The sequence below is a fragment of the Conger conger genome, chromosome 15, assembly GCF_963514075.1.
Source record: "Conger conger chromosome 15, fConCon1.1, whole genome shotgun sequence".
NCBI lineage: Eukaryota > Metazoa > Chordata > Actinopteri > Anguilliformes > Congridae > Conger > Conger conger.
In genome coordinates this window covers 5,136,750-5,147,619 of record NC_083774.1, presented here as the reverse complement: position 1 = coordinate 5,147,619, position 10,870 = coordinate 5,136,750, and the positions used below count along the sequence as shown (strand labels likewise).

General features: G+C 48.1%; 1 long non-coding RNA gene across 1 annotated transcript in view; it reads right to left on the bottom strand.

Moving 5' to 3' along the window:
* Positions 1 to 3,215: 3,215 nt before the first annotated feature.
* The window catches only part of LOC133111694 (uncharacterized), a 78,804-nt gene continuing 71,149 nt past the window's right edge, over positions 3,216 to 10,870 (bottom strand). Inside the window, exon 3 of the long non-coding RNA XR_009705007.1 lies at positions 3,216 to 3,349. This is a non-coding gene — a long non-coding RNA (uncharacterized LOC133111694). The remainder of the gene's footprint in view (positions 3,350 to 10,870) is intronic.

Genomic DNA, 10,870 nt, shown 5'->3' with positions numbered 1-10,870 from the left:
CGCACACACACACACTCTCTCTCTCTCTCACTCTAAACATAGAGAATTACTGAGAATAGCTTTTAATTCATGAAAAACACTGTCAAACATTGTGTACTGTTTGCATTAAAAAAAACAAATGATGTATATTTTTAATCAGAGCTGACATTGAAATGTATCGTATCTTTAAACTGGAGGCTGAAAAATCTACCAATTTGCCTGAATTAAAGCAGTTCTGCAAAGATGTGAAAGGCTGATACCAAATTATAGGAAGTGTTTGGCTGCAATCATTGCTGCTAAAGGTGGTGCAACCAGTTATTAAGTTTAAGGGTGCAATTACTTTTTCACAGGGGTGAATTGGGTGTTTAATAACTTTCATCATTAAATCAATTAAATAGTCATTAAAAATGTGTTTTCTGTTGACTCAGGTTCTTGAGTTTTGTGACTAAAGTGTGTTTGAAGTTAAGGATGCTGATTGAACACAATGCTGCCTGGCTGTCTGGGGGTGTGGTTTGGAGTGGGCCATGTGCTTGAGCTGATGATGCGAAATTACCTTCCCTTCAACAGGCATGTACACATCCTCTCCTGTCCCCAGTCTCTCTCTCTCTCTCTCTCTATATATATATATATATATATATATATATATATATATATATATATATATATATATGTTTTATGTTCAGTAGAGGGAGATAAGCTTTCTTTGCACATGGAATTGGTTGAAAGAATACAATTAGTTTTTTGGGGTATTTTTTGGGCTTTCTTGATTTGTTTGTCTCTTTTTGTATGTCATTGGTATTTCGGCAGTGTAAATAAAGGATGGTTAAAATTCAAATTAAAAATTAAATTCTCTCTCTCCCCTCTCTCTCATTGCTCTGTAAGTTTGGGTGCTGGAACGATACATCCAGTTGGATAAGCACAGGTGTGTAGCTCTGCGTAGGTCTCAGACATGGCACGGGGAGAAGCATAGATGCTCTACTGCGTCATAAATCCCCAGAGTGTCGCTGTGGCAGACCGGCAAACACCCACTGTTAAACACAACATGAGCCACTCCTCACCAAAGAAACAGAAACAGATCCCTGCATGTTGACCTGGAATGCCACATTCCCACTCTGCATGTTTACCTGGAATGCCACATTCCCATTGCATATTCTAGCTGCCAACTGTGGTATGCTAGTTTGGAAGTTGATGTATTCTTCAAGGGTTCCGATTGTATCGGTATGGTCACACTAGGACTCGGAACCGTACTGTCCTCTCAGGTCCTCTTCCCACTTGTACTTGTGTTTGATCTGCACTTCGTTGTACATCGCTCTAGATAAGAGAGTCTGCTAAATGCCTTGTAATGTAATGTAGTGTAATGCATGTCAATCTGGAATGCCACGTTCACATCCTGCATGTTTATCTGGAAAACCATAAATACCTTTTTATTCCATGTGTTTTTTGTTTGTGTGTTTTGTTTCTCTGGTATTCTGACATATACCATGATGCCATGTATTCAATTAGCAAGTCTGCACATTCAAATCTATGTTTGTCTTCAGGTTCTGAAGCTAACGCAAAGGTAGGAATTATCATCTCTTCTGCTAAGTATTCTTAGCATCTGTCAAACTGGCATTTCACTCAAAGGCAGACCATACCTCTCTGCAAAACGGACCCCACGGGGGTTCCCACACACCACATATGAAGAACAAACCTTAATCTTTACAATGGATACAGGATTCGTGAATCCCTTGAACATGCAGGTGGATCTCCACGACAGAAACAGCAGAGTGTGGGTGAGTAGGCACATGAATGGCCGCTTTAATTGTCTGATTCAGCACAATTCTTGCATTTATGCACATTCTCTCTCTCTCTCTGTCCGTGTGTGTCTGTCTCTCTCAACTTGCTACTGCTTTATTGGCATGACTGTACATAATAAATTCACAATTAATCATTTCAAAATGTAAACAATGCAAACAATACACAAGACATATGACACTACATTGGAATAAAATATATGAAAATGACAATAAATAAATCACCAAAGCCAAACCTATGACAATCTAGTTGAGGGACAAACACTACTAAAGACAGTCATTAAAAATGAATGTAACAGGTGCCTCAATGGTTGCCCTGTTGCCTGTCTGACTCTCTCTCTCACTAGGAGTTTCCAGGTGAATTTTAATGAAGGTATTTTCTGTTCAGGATGCAAGGCCCAGAATCCAAAATGGTGAGAAAAAGAAGAGTCCAGGTAATGCCTGCACCCTCAGTCAGGACAGGGAGGGTCACTGCTGAGCGGAGGCTGCAGAGAGAGAGTCAGCGCTGTCAGTCAGTCAGAGAGTCAGCCCTGTCAGTCAGTCAGAGAGTCAGGCTGTCAGTCAGAGAGTCAGCGCTGTCAGTCAGACAGAGAGTCAGGCTGTCAGTCAGAGAGTCAGCGCTGTCAGTCAGTCAGAGAGTCAGCCCTGTCAGTCAGACAGAGAGTCAGGCTGTCAGTCAGTCAGAGAGTCAGGCTGTCAGTCAGTCAGAGAGTCAGCGCTGTCAGTCAGACAGAGAGTCAGCGCTGTCAGTCAGTCAGAGAGTCAGTCAGACAGAGAGTCAGCGCTGTCAGTCAGTCAGAGAGTCAGTCAGACAGAGAGTCAGCGCTGTCAGTCAGTCAGAGAGTCAGTCAGACAGAGAGTCAGCGCTGTCAGTCAGACAGAGAGTCAGTCAGACAGAGAGTCAGCGCTGTCAGTCAGACAGAGAGTCAGCGCTGTCAGTCAGAGAGTCAGCGCTGTCAGTCAGTCAGAGAGTCAGTCAGACAGAGAGTCAGCGCTGTCAGTCAGACAGAGAGTCAGCGCTGTCAGTCAGAGAGTCAGCGGTGTCAGTCAGTCAGAGAGTCAGTCAGACAGAGAGTCAGCGCTGTCAGTCAGACAGAGAGTCAGCGCTGTCAGTCAGAGAGTCAGCGGTGTCAGTCAGTCAGAGAGTCAGGGGGGAGGTAAAATAAGGAGCAGAGCCCAGCTAGAGATGGCCCCTTCATTCAGATACATGTGCTGCATGTACTCACTGTATGTACATGCATGTGCTTCTTCTATCGATGTATGCACTCACTGAGCACTTTATTAGGCAGACCTGCACGCCAGCTTGTTGGTGTAAATATTGAAACCAGCCAATCATGTGGCAGCAAATAAATGCATAAAAGCATGCAGACATGGTGAAGAGGTTCAGCTGTTTTTTCAGACCAAATTTCAGAATGGGGAAGAAATGTGATCCAAGTGACTGACCGTGAAATGATTGTTGGTGCCAGACAGGGTGATTTGAATATCTCAGGAACTGCTGATCTCCTGGGATTTTCACCCACAACAGAGTTTGCAGAGAGTGATGCGAATAACCCCCAAAAATCCAGTCAGCAGCAGTTCTGCGGTGCAGAAATGCCTTGGTTAATGAGAGAGGTCAGAGAAGAAGGGCCAGACAGGTCAAAGCTGACAGGAAGGTGACAGTAACGCAAATAACCACACATTACAACAGTGGTGTGCAGAAGAGCATCTCTGAACACAACAATGTGTCAAAAGTCTTAAGTGGATAGGCTACAGCAGCAGAGTAAGTCTAAAACATAAGTCTAATAAACACCTAATAAAGTGCTCACTGAGTGCATGTAGGCATGTCATGCCACAAACACAGAACAGTGGGCCAATAGAATATAGCATTTTCGGAACGCAGAATACTTTAAAATCTCTATTTTACACAAATACACTTGTGTTCTGATGAAAACGGGCTATTTCTGCCATAATGAGCCCACAATAATAACAAAATAAATGTATAGCATGCTGTCGCACGGGCCGAACACAATCAGCGATCCAAATACAACTTTAAAAGGCCAACAATGGCACACATGAATAACCTGTTATCGTACAAGACGGCACCTGATGACATTATGATTACAGCAGCATTTGCACAGCGGGCGTGACAAATGTAGCTTTTTAATTCCAGCTTAGCCGGCCATTGGTGGCTTGTGGTGGAGGTAATTGAGAACGCACATTTTATGGAGGACAACCTTACCAAAGTAATACTACCCTTATTTTATTTTTACAGAGAGCAGAAACTTTTTTGATGTTCCAGACTTTTATTTGGCTACAGTACAAGGGTCGTAGGCATAAAAAAACAATTCCAATTAATTATCTTAAAAAAGCTCCAGAGCGTGACATCTAATTTTCTAATTCTCATAAAAATTTACCTCTTTCGATTTGAATCTTGCAAAGCTGTCAACGGTTGTGTAAATATTATGATATATAAGTGACACAAATATCAGACAACGAAGATGGCTCAAAGAAACAGGAGTAATTTTGTCCTGGGGTTCCTTTTTCAGGTCATTGTCCATTGTAATCTTGAAAAGAAAAAAAAGTTTGTAGTCTGCAGGCGTGAAAAACACAGAATTGTCTACTCTTGCACTACCACCACCACACACAGTAATAAGGAGGAAGATATTTTTGCCTGGCCGCCAAGAGTACGGGATTTTTTTTGGTTGGCGTCTGGACGCCCTATTAGTCCAGAGACCAACCAGCAGGAAGCGTGCCCATTAGGCCCGTTCAATAGGATGAGGGATACTGGGTGGTTCAAGGGTACGGCGAACAGCCTGCCGAAATGAAAAGCGTTATTACTGCCCCACGCCCGGCTGGAACAACACGCTCACCATGCTGAGGGGCCGGCAAGCACACCGTCAGAGGTCCACGAGTGTCCTTGGAAACACGGTTATTTGGGATGTGCGTCCCCCAAGGCTCGGCCACCGTGACATTTCACACACACATACACACACACACATACACACACCACACACACACACACACACACAAAAAGATCTGGGGTCCATTGACCCCTGTGAAAAAAATAAAATAAAAACCTGTTCATTTGTAGCTTTCCTTCTTCAGTGGAAGCCAGACTCTCAGAGACACCCTGACTGAGCTCCCCACAACAGCTTCTTAGCAAGACAGCCTCATATTCCCCGCTCAAGTGCGGAATTCAAACGTCATTAGCATACGTCAAAACAACTACGACAGCACCACCGCAACTACGGCAGAATTTCATTTCATCGCTGATGGAACGAGGGGAACGTACGATAGGGCACACCGAGCCCAACGGGGCCCCTAGGGCCGCCAGCGGGCCCTTATCAGGCAGGATGAACGGCGGGAAACAAAGGGCCTGTGCACCCATTACATTACATTTCATTACTGGCATTGGCAGACGCTCTTATCCAGAGTGATGTACAGTTGATTAGACTCAGCAGGAGACAATCCTCCCTGGAGCAGTACAGGGTTAAGGGGCCTTGCTCAAGGGCCCAACGGCTGTGCGGATCTTATTGTGGCTACACTGGGATTAGAACCACCGACCTTGCGTGTCCCAGTCATTTACCTTAACCACTACGCTACAGGCCGCACCCAATCTGCCTGCAGCCCCCCTGTGACTCCACAAAACTGGGGCCTGCGTACGCACTCTCTCTCCTCACTTCCCTGTAACCCTGTCCTGCCCCGCAGTTTGGCCAAAGCCCAAAGAGAGAGGGAGAGAAAGGAAGAGAGAGAAAGAGAGAGAGAGAGAAAGAGGGAGGAGAGAGGGACAGGGAGAGTGAGGACGAGGGGAAGAGAGAGGGAGAGAGGGAGACAGAGGTGTTAACAGCAGGACAGAGGTGTGATCAGAGGTGGAGGTGGAGGCGGATGAGTAGGGCGTTTTTGGGGACGGAGGGAGGGGCGGGGAGAGAGGGCCCAGTTTAAAGCGCCGGAGTTCATCTGCATGCATTTTGCACCTCATTTCAGTCTGGGTGGGCATGCAGGCCTGCCAGCTCATCATCCAATGACCCACTTTCACCACTTTCTCTTTCAGCAGGAACAAGGGGAGAGAGAGAGAGAGAGAGGGGGGGGGAGAGAGAGAGAGAGAGAGAGAGAGAGAGGGGGAGAGGGGGAGAGAGAGAGAGAGAGAGAGAGAGAGGGGGGGGGAGAGAGAGAGAGAGAGAGAGAGAGGGGGGGGGAGAGAGAGAGAGAGGGGGGAGAGAGAGAGGGAGAGAGAGGGAGAGAGAGGGGGGGAGAGAGAGAGAGAGAGAGGGGGGAGAGAGAGAGGGAGAGAGAGGGGGAGAGAGAGAGGGAGAGAGGGGGGGGAGAGAGAGAGAGAGAGAGAGGGGGGGGGGGAGAGAGAGAGAGAGAGAGGGGGGGAGAGAGGGGAAGAGAGAGGGAGAGAGAGAGAGAGAGAGAGAGAGAGGGAGAGGGACAGGGAGAGAGAGGGAGAGAGAGAGGGGGGGGAGGGACAGGGAGAGAGAGGAAGAGGGGAAGAGAGAGGGAGAGAGAGAGCAAGAGAGAGTGAGAGAGGGGAAGAGCGGAAGAGAGAGGGAGAGAGAGAGTGAGGAGAGAGGTAGAGGGGAAGAGAGAGGGAGAGAAAGAGCAAGAGAGAGTGAGAGAGAGGAAGAGGGGAAGAGAGAGAGAGAGAGAGAGCAAGAGAGAGTGAGAGAGGGGAAAAGAGGGAGAGAGAGAGGGGGGAGAAAGGAGAGGTAAAGAGAGGGGGATAAGAAAGAATGTACCAGCTCAAGTACATTCCCAACCCACCTCCCCACCCCTAACCACACTCCCAACCCACCTCCCCACCCCTAACCACACTCCCAACTACCACCCAGCAACATCGCATTCAATCAGCATGTCCTTAACTTTAAACATACTCATGTCACAAATTCAGCTTAGCCAGTTAGCTTTATTTTTTGGCTTTTAATTGTTTGTCAAAGTTAAAGAGGCCCACTCAGTAAATGTGTTTGCTAATGAAATGCTAATGGATTATAACAACCAAACATATGAAGATATGGTTGCACATAATTAATCTCCTAATAAACAAAGATCCTCATAAAAAGCACTTCAAAAATAGGTATTTAAAATTAGTGTTGGAAAGACACTACCTTGTTCATCTTCCATCTCCCGCATTTCATTCTTATTCTCTGTTTTTGTAATCCTTGCACAGTGCATCACCATGGAAACAAACTCATCACTCAATGATCAGGTAGGATATCGAGTGTAATGGTTAGCTCATGTTTTCGTTTAAACCATGCCCAACAACGTCAGATGCACTTGACATTGCCACAGTGAGTTATTCCAACTGCAGCAATAACAGAGGCTCAGAGGGCATCAAGTTGTTTGCCCAGGTTACCAAGACGCTAGTGCAAGACGTTAAAAACTACAAGTACCATGAGCCACTGGGGTAATTAATTACCTTGCCATCCATGTAATGTTAATAACCAAAATTACTGAGTGGCTATTTAAGGTCAAATTTTTAATGAACCCCAGCCTATCGAACTGTATTTCATGCTCTATCATGCTCTCTCATAGTTGTTTTGGTGATATGATTTTATGTTGTTATTATTTTATATTGTCTGTAAACTGTCTGTGCTGCTGCCTTCTTGGCCAGCTCTCCCTTGGAAAAGAGACTTCTAATAATAATAATAATAATAACAATAATAATAGTACATTATATATTTGAGACGCCTTTCGAGACACCCAAGGTCGCCTTACAATGAATAATTGTAACTTCTGAATCTCAACGGGACAAACCCGGTTGTAAATAAAGGGTTTAAATAAATAAATAAAATAACTGAATTCTCTTCCCCCGTTCGCTCCTGCTCTGCACTTCCTGTGGACGGGTACTGAGCCAGGAGCGAGCGCGGGGCAGCGTGCTCTGAATTAGAAGTCCCCCCCCCCCCCCCCGCCCCTGCTACATCTCGCTGACCAGTCTGAGCGGAGGCAATGGTGAAAGAGACCTGTGCAATCTGAGAGATGTCCTCCGTGCCGGAGAGCGGAGAGCGCACCACCGGCAACCGTCCCCTCAGAACCGGGAGCTCACGAGTTCTCTCTCATGACATTACGGCAGGAGAAAAAATAACATAAAAAAAAACCAGTCCAGAGAAGTGCGCACAGACCCTCTGAAGACCACCTGGGTGCGGCGGAATAAAGACGCGCAATAAAAACCAAATCAGGGCGGATAATTGAGTAGACATTGTTTATTTATATATGCGGCGTGTCACCGGTTTTCCCCGAGCGTATCCCAGAGTGCATTAGGAGAAACACGTGCGTCTGCAGAATGTAGAGCAAATTACACACTAAGCAGAAACAGCGTCAGCTTTAAATCTAATTGTGCTTAAAATGCCAGGGTGACGGGTGGCACTGAGGCGCACGCTGTTCGGTGCGGAAAACAGACGCTCTGGAGCCCTGCTCAAATCATAACAGATGGTTACAGTGACTCTCCTGTCCCGCGCACAGACCCCAGACGCTCAGATCTCACTGGGACAGTGCTACAGGCCCGTATGGGGGGTAGAGCACCTCAGCACAGGCACCTCGGTGTACAGTAATGCCTGGAGAGCCACATCCAGTCCTGGAGAGCCACATCCAGTCCTGTAGAACCACATCCATTCCTGGAGAATCACATCCATTCCTGGAGAGCCACATCCAGTCCTGGTTCTCGTGTTTACATCAAACACCCTGGGCCTGCTCCACAATGCAGGACTATGGAGTTAGCATGACACCGAGTAAAACCCGGAACACGGACTGAAGTGAAAAGAGTGGTTATGGGTTTTACTCAGCAGTCATCCAGCTAATTCAGTCATCCAGCTTTGTTAAACAGGGCCCTGTTTTGACGAGCTGGTTACACGCCACCAGTGCTAGCTCACTCGTAGATTAGACCACAGCACGGTGCCACAGAGGGGTCTTTGATGATTGAGGGTCCTCCGTGAGATCGTGTCCCGCAGTGGCACACGGTTAAAGTGGCGAAGGCATCGGTGCGATGCAGTTGCACACCGAGGACCGAGGTTTGCGTCCCAAACCTGCCAAAACCGGGTTCGGCCGACTCGATTACGGGCAATTGGAATAGATAGGGCACAATTGCCTACCAAATTGGGATACATCTGAAAACATTCATAAAATTAAATTAAATAAAAAGAAAACGTGAATGATTTGCGAGGAGCGACATGAGACCCTCCTGGAGTTCCATCCCCCTCTCCGGGATTCAGGGACGGGAACGTCAGAAGTCTCGTCTTCAAGAAGACGACGACGCCGGCGATGATGACAGCTGTCAAAGCCTGGCGTCGGAGAGAAGAGAGAGAGAGAGAGGGAGAGAGAGAGAGAGAGAGAGAGAGAGAGAGAGGGAGAGAGAGAGGGAGAGAGAGGGAGAGAGAGGGAGAGAGAGAGAGACGGAGAGAGGGAGAGAGAGAGAGAGAGAGAGAGAGGGAGAGAGAGGGAGAGAGAGCGAGAGGGAGAGAGAGAGACGGAGAGAGGGAGAGAGAGAGAGAGAGGGAGAGAGAGAGACGGAGAGAGAGAGAGAGAGAGAGAGAGAGAGAGGGAGAGAGAGAGAGAGGGGGAGAGAGAGAGAGGGGGAGAGAGGGAGAGAGAGAGAGAGAGAGAGAGAGCGAGAGAGAGAGACAGAGGGAGAGAGAGAGAGAGGGGGAGAGAGGGAGAGAGCGGTGATAGGAGAATCAGACGCGGAGCGCGAGGCGAGACGTCTGTCGTCTGGTGATTAGGTGCCAGGCCTATTCCCGCGGTTCGGTGCGGCTGTAAAAATAACTCCCTTAATTAACCCCCCTACGCAGGCTTCTGTCGGCCGCTGGCGGGGGAGGCACGGCGGAGAGGTGCGTCTCCCCCCCCCCCGTGAACCTGCATGCAGAGCAGCCCCCCCCCCCCACTGCCACCTCGCTCCCCGTGACAGCGTGACATTAAACCCCCGCGTGCGGAGCTCCACCTGACGGGAGCGCTGTGACCCCCGCGGGCGCGTCACGCCGGGTAACACAGGCGCTCGTCTCCGATCCCGTCCCCCACGCGTCCCGAACCAGGGCCTCCGGAGCGACGGAGGGGCGTTCCGCGATATTTAAAACTCCTGCGCCCTCCCTCCGCTCCACCTCGAGCTGCTCCTTCTCTCTCCGTTCCTCCTCTCTCCTTTCCTCCTCTTCTTTCTCCTTCTCTCTCTCCTTTCCTCCTCTTCTTTCTCCTTTTCCCTCTCCTTTCCTCCTCTTCTTTCTCCTTCTCCCTCTCTTCCCGAGACCTGCAGATTGATGGCGGCTGAATTCGGGCTCTGGCAGACACACATTGGTTTATATTAAATGGACTCAGAGGGGCTGGGAGCCTTTAAAATGGCTGTCATTCATCATCCATTAATAATTCACGCTCGCCATATTACCAGCTGCCTGTGTCCCCTCGTTCTCTGGTGTGACCTCTTTTTTTTGGGGGTGGGGGGGGATGGGTTCCCACAACATCGCCTCTACCCCCCCCTCCACCCCCGGCCCACGCCTTTCGCCGAGAATCTAATGCTCAACGGAAAACACGGAAAAGCAGGAGAAGTAGCCAAGCATTGGACATTCCAGCATTGGACATAAGTATAATAATAATTTATCCAACGTGACTTACAGTTGATTAGACTAAGCGGGGGGACAATCTCCCCCTGGGGCAATGCGGGGTTAAGGGCCTTGCTCAAGGGCCCAACAGCTGTGCTGTGGATAGTATTGTGGCTACCCCGGGGCTTGAACTACCAACCTTCCGGGACCTTAGCCACTACAAGCCACTATTCTCCTCCTAAAAACACCCGAGGAAAGCAGACAGAATGGCTCAGAGTGCGTCTGCCTTTTAGGAGTGGATCCTACCTGGTGCTTTCTAAACTGTGTATCTCGCTTCATGTTCCTGATAATTAATCCTTTGAAGAGTAGTTTTTCTTTTCCGAACTTTACGAAAAAATTCTAACTCAGTGTTCCAGAACTGCTTTCGATTACCGGTGGTGATTGTTACATCAGCCGAATATCCTGCCTCTTGTGATGCACCGCAGTAGCAGTAAAACTGAGATCTAATTAAGCTGTGCCACTGCCTTTTGTGCAGAAACAGAGCCACGCACAGCCACCCAAAGGTGAGGAGTTTGTGTTTTGTTTGGTCTGGAGGCCTGC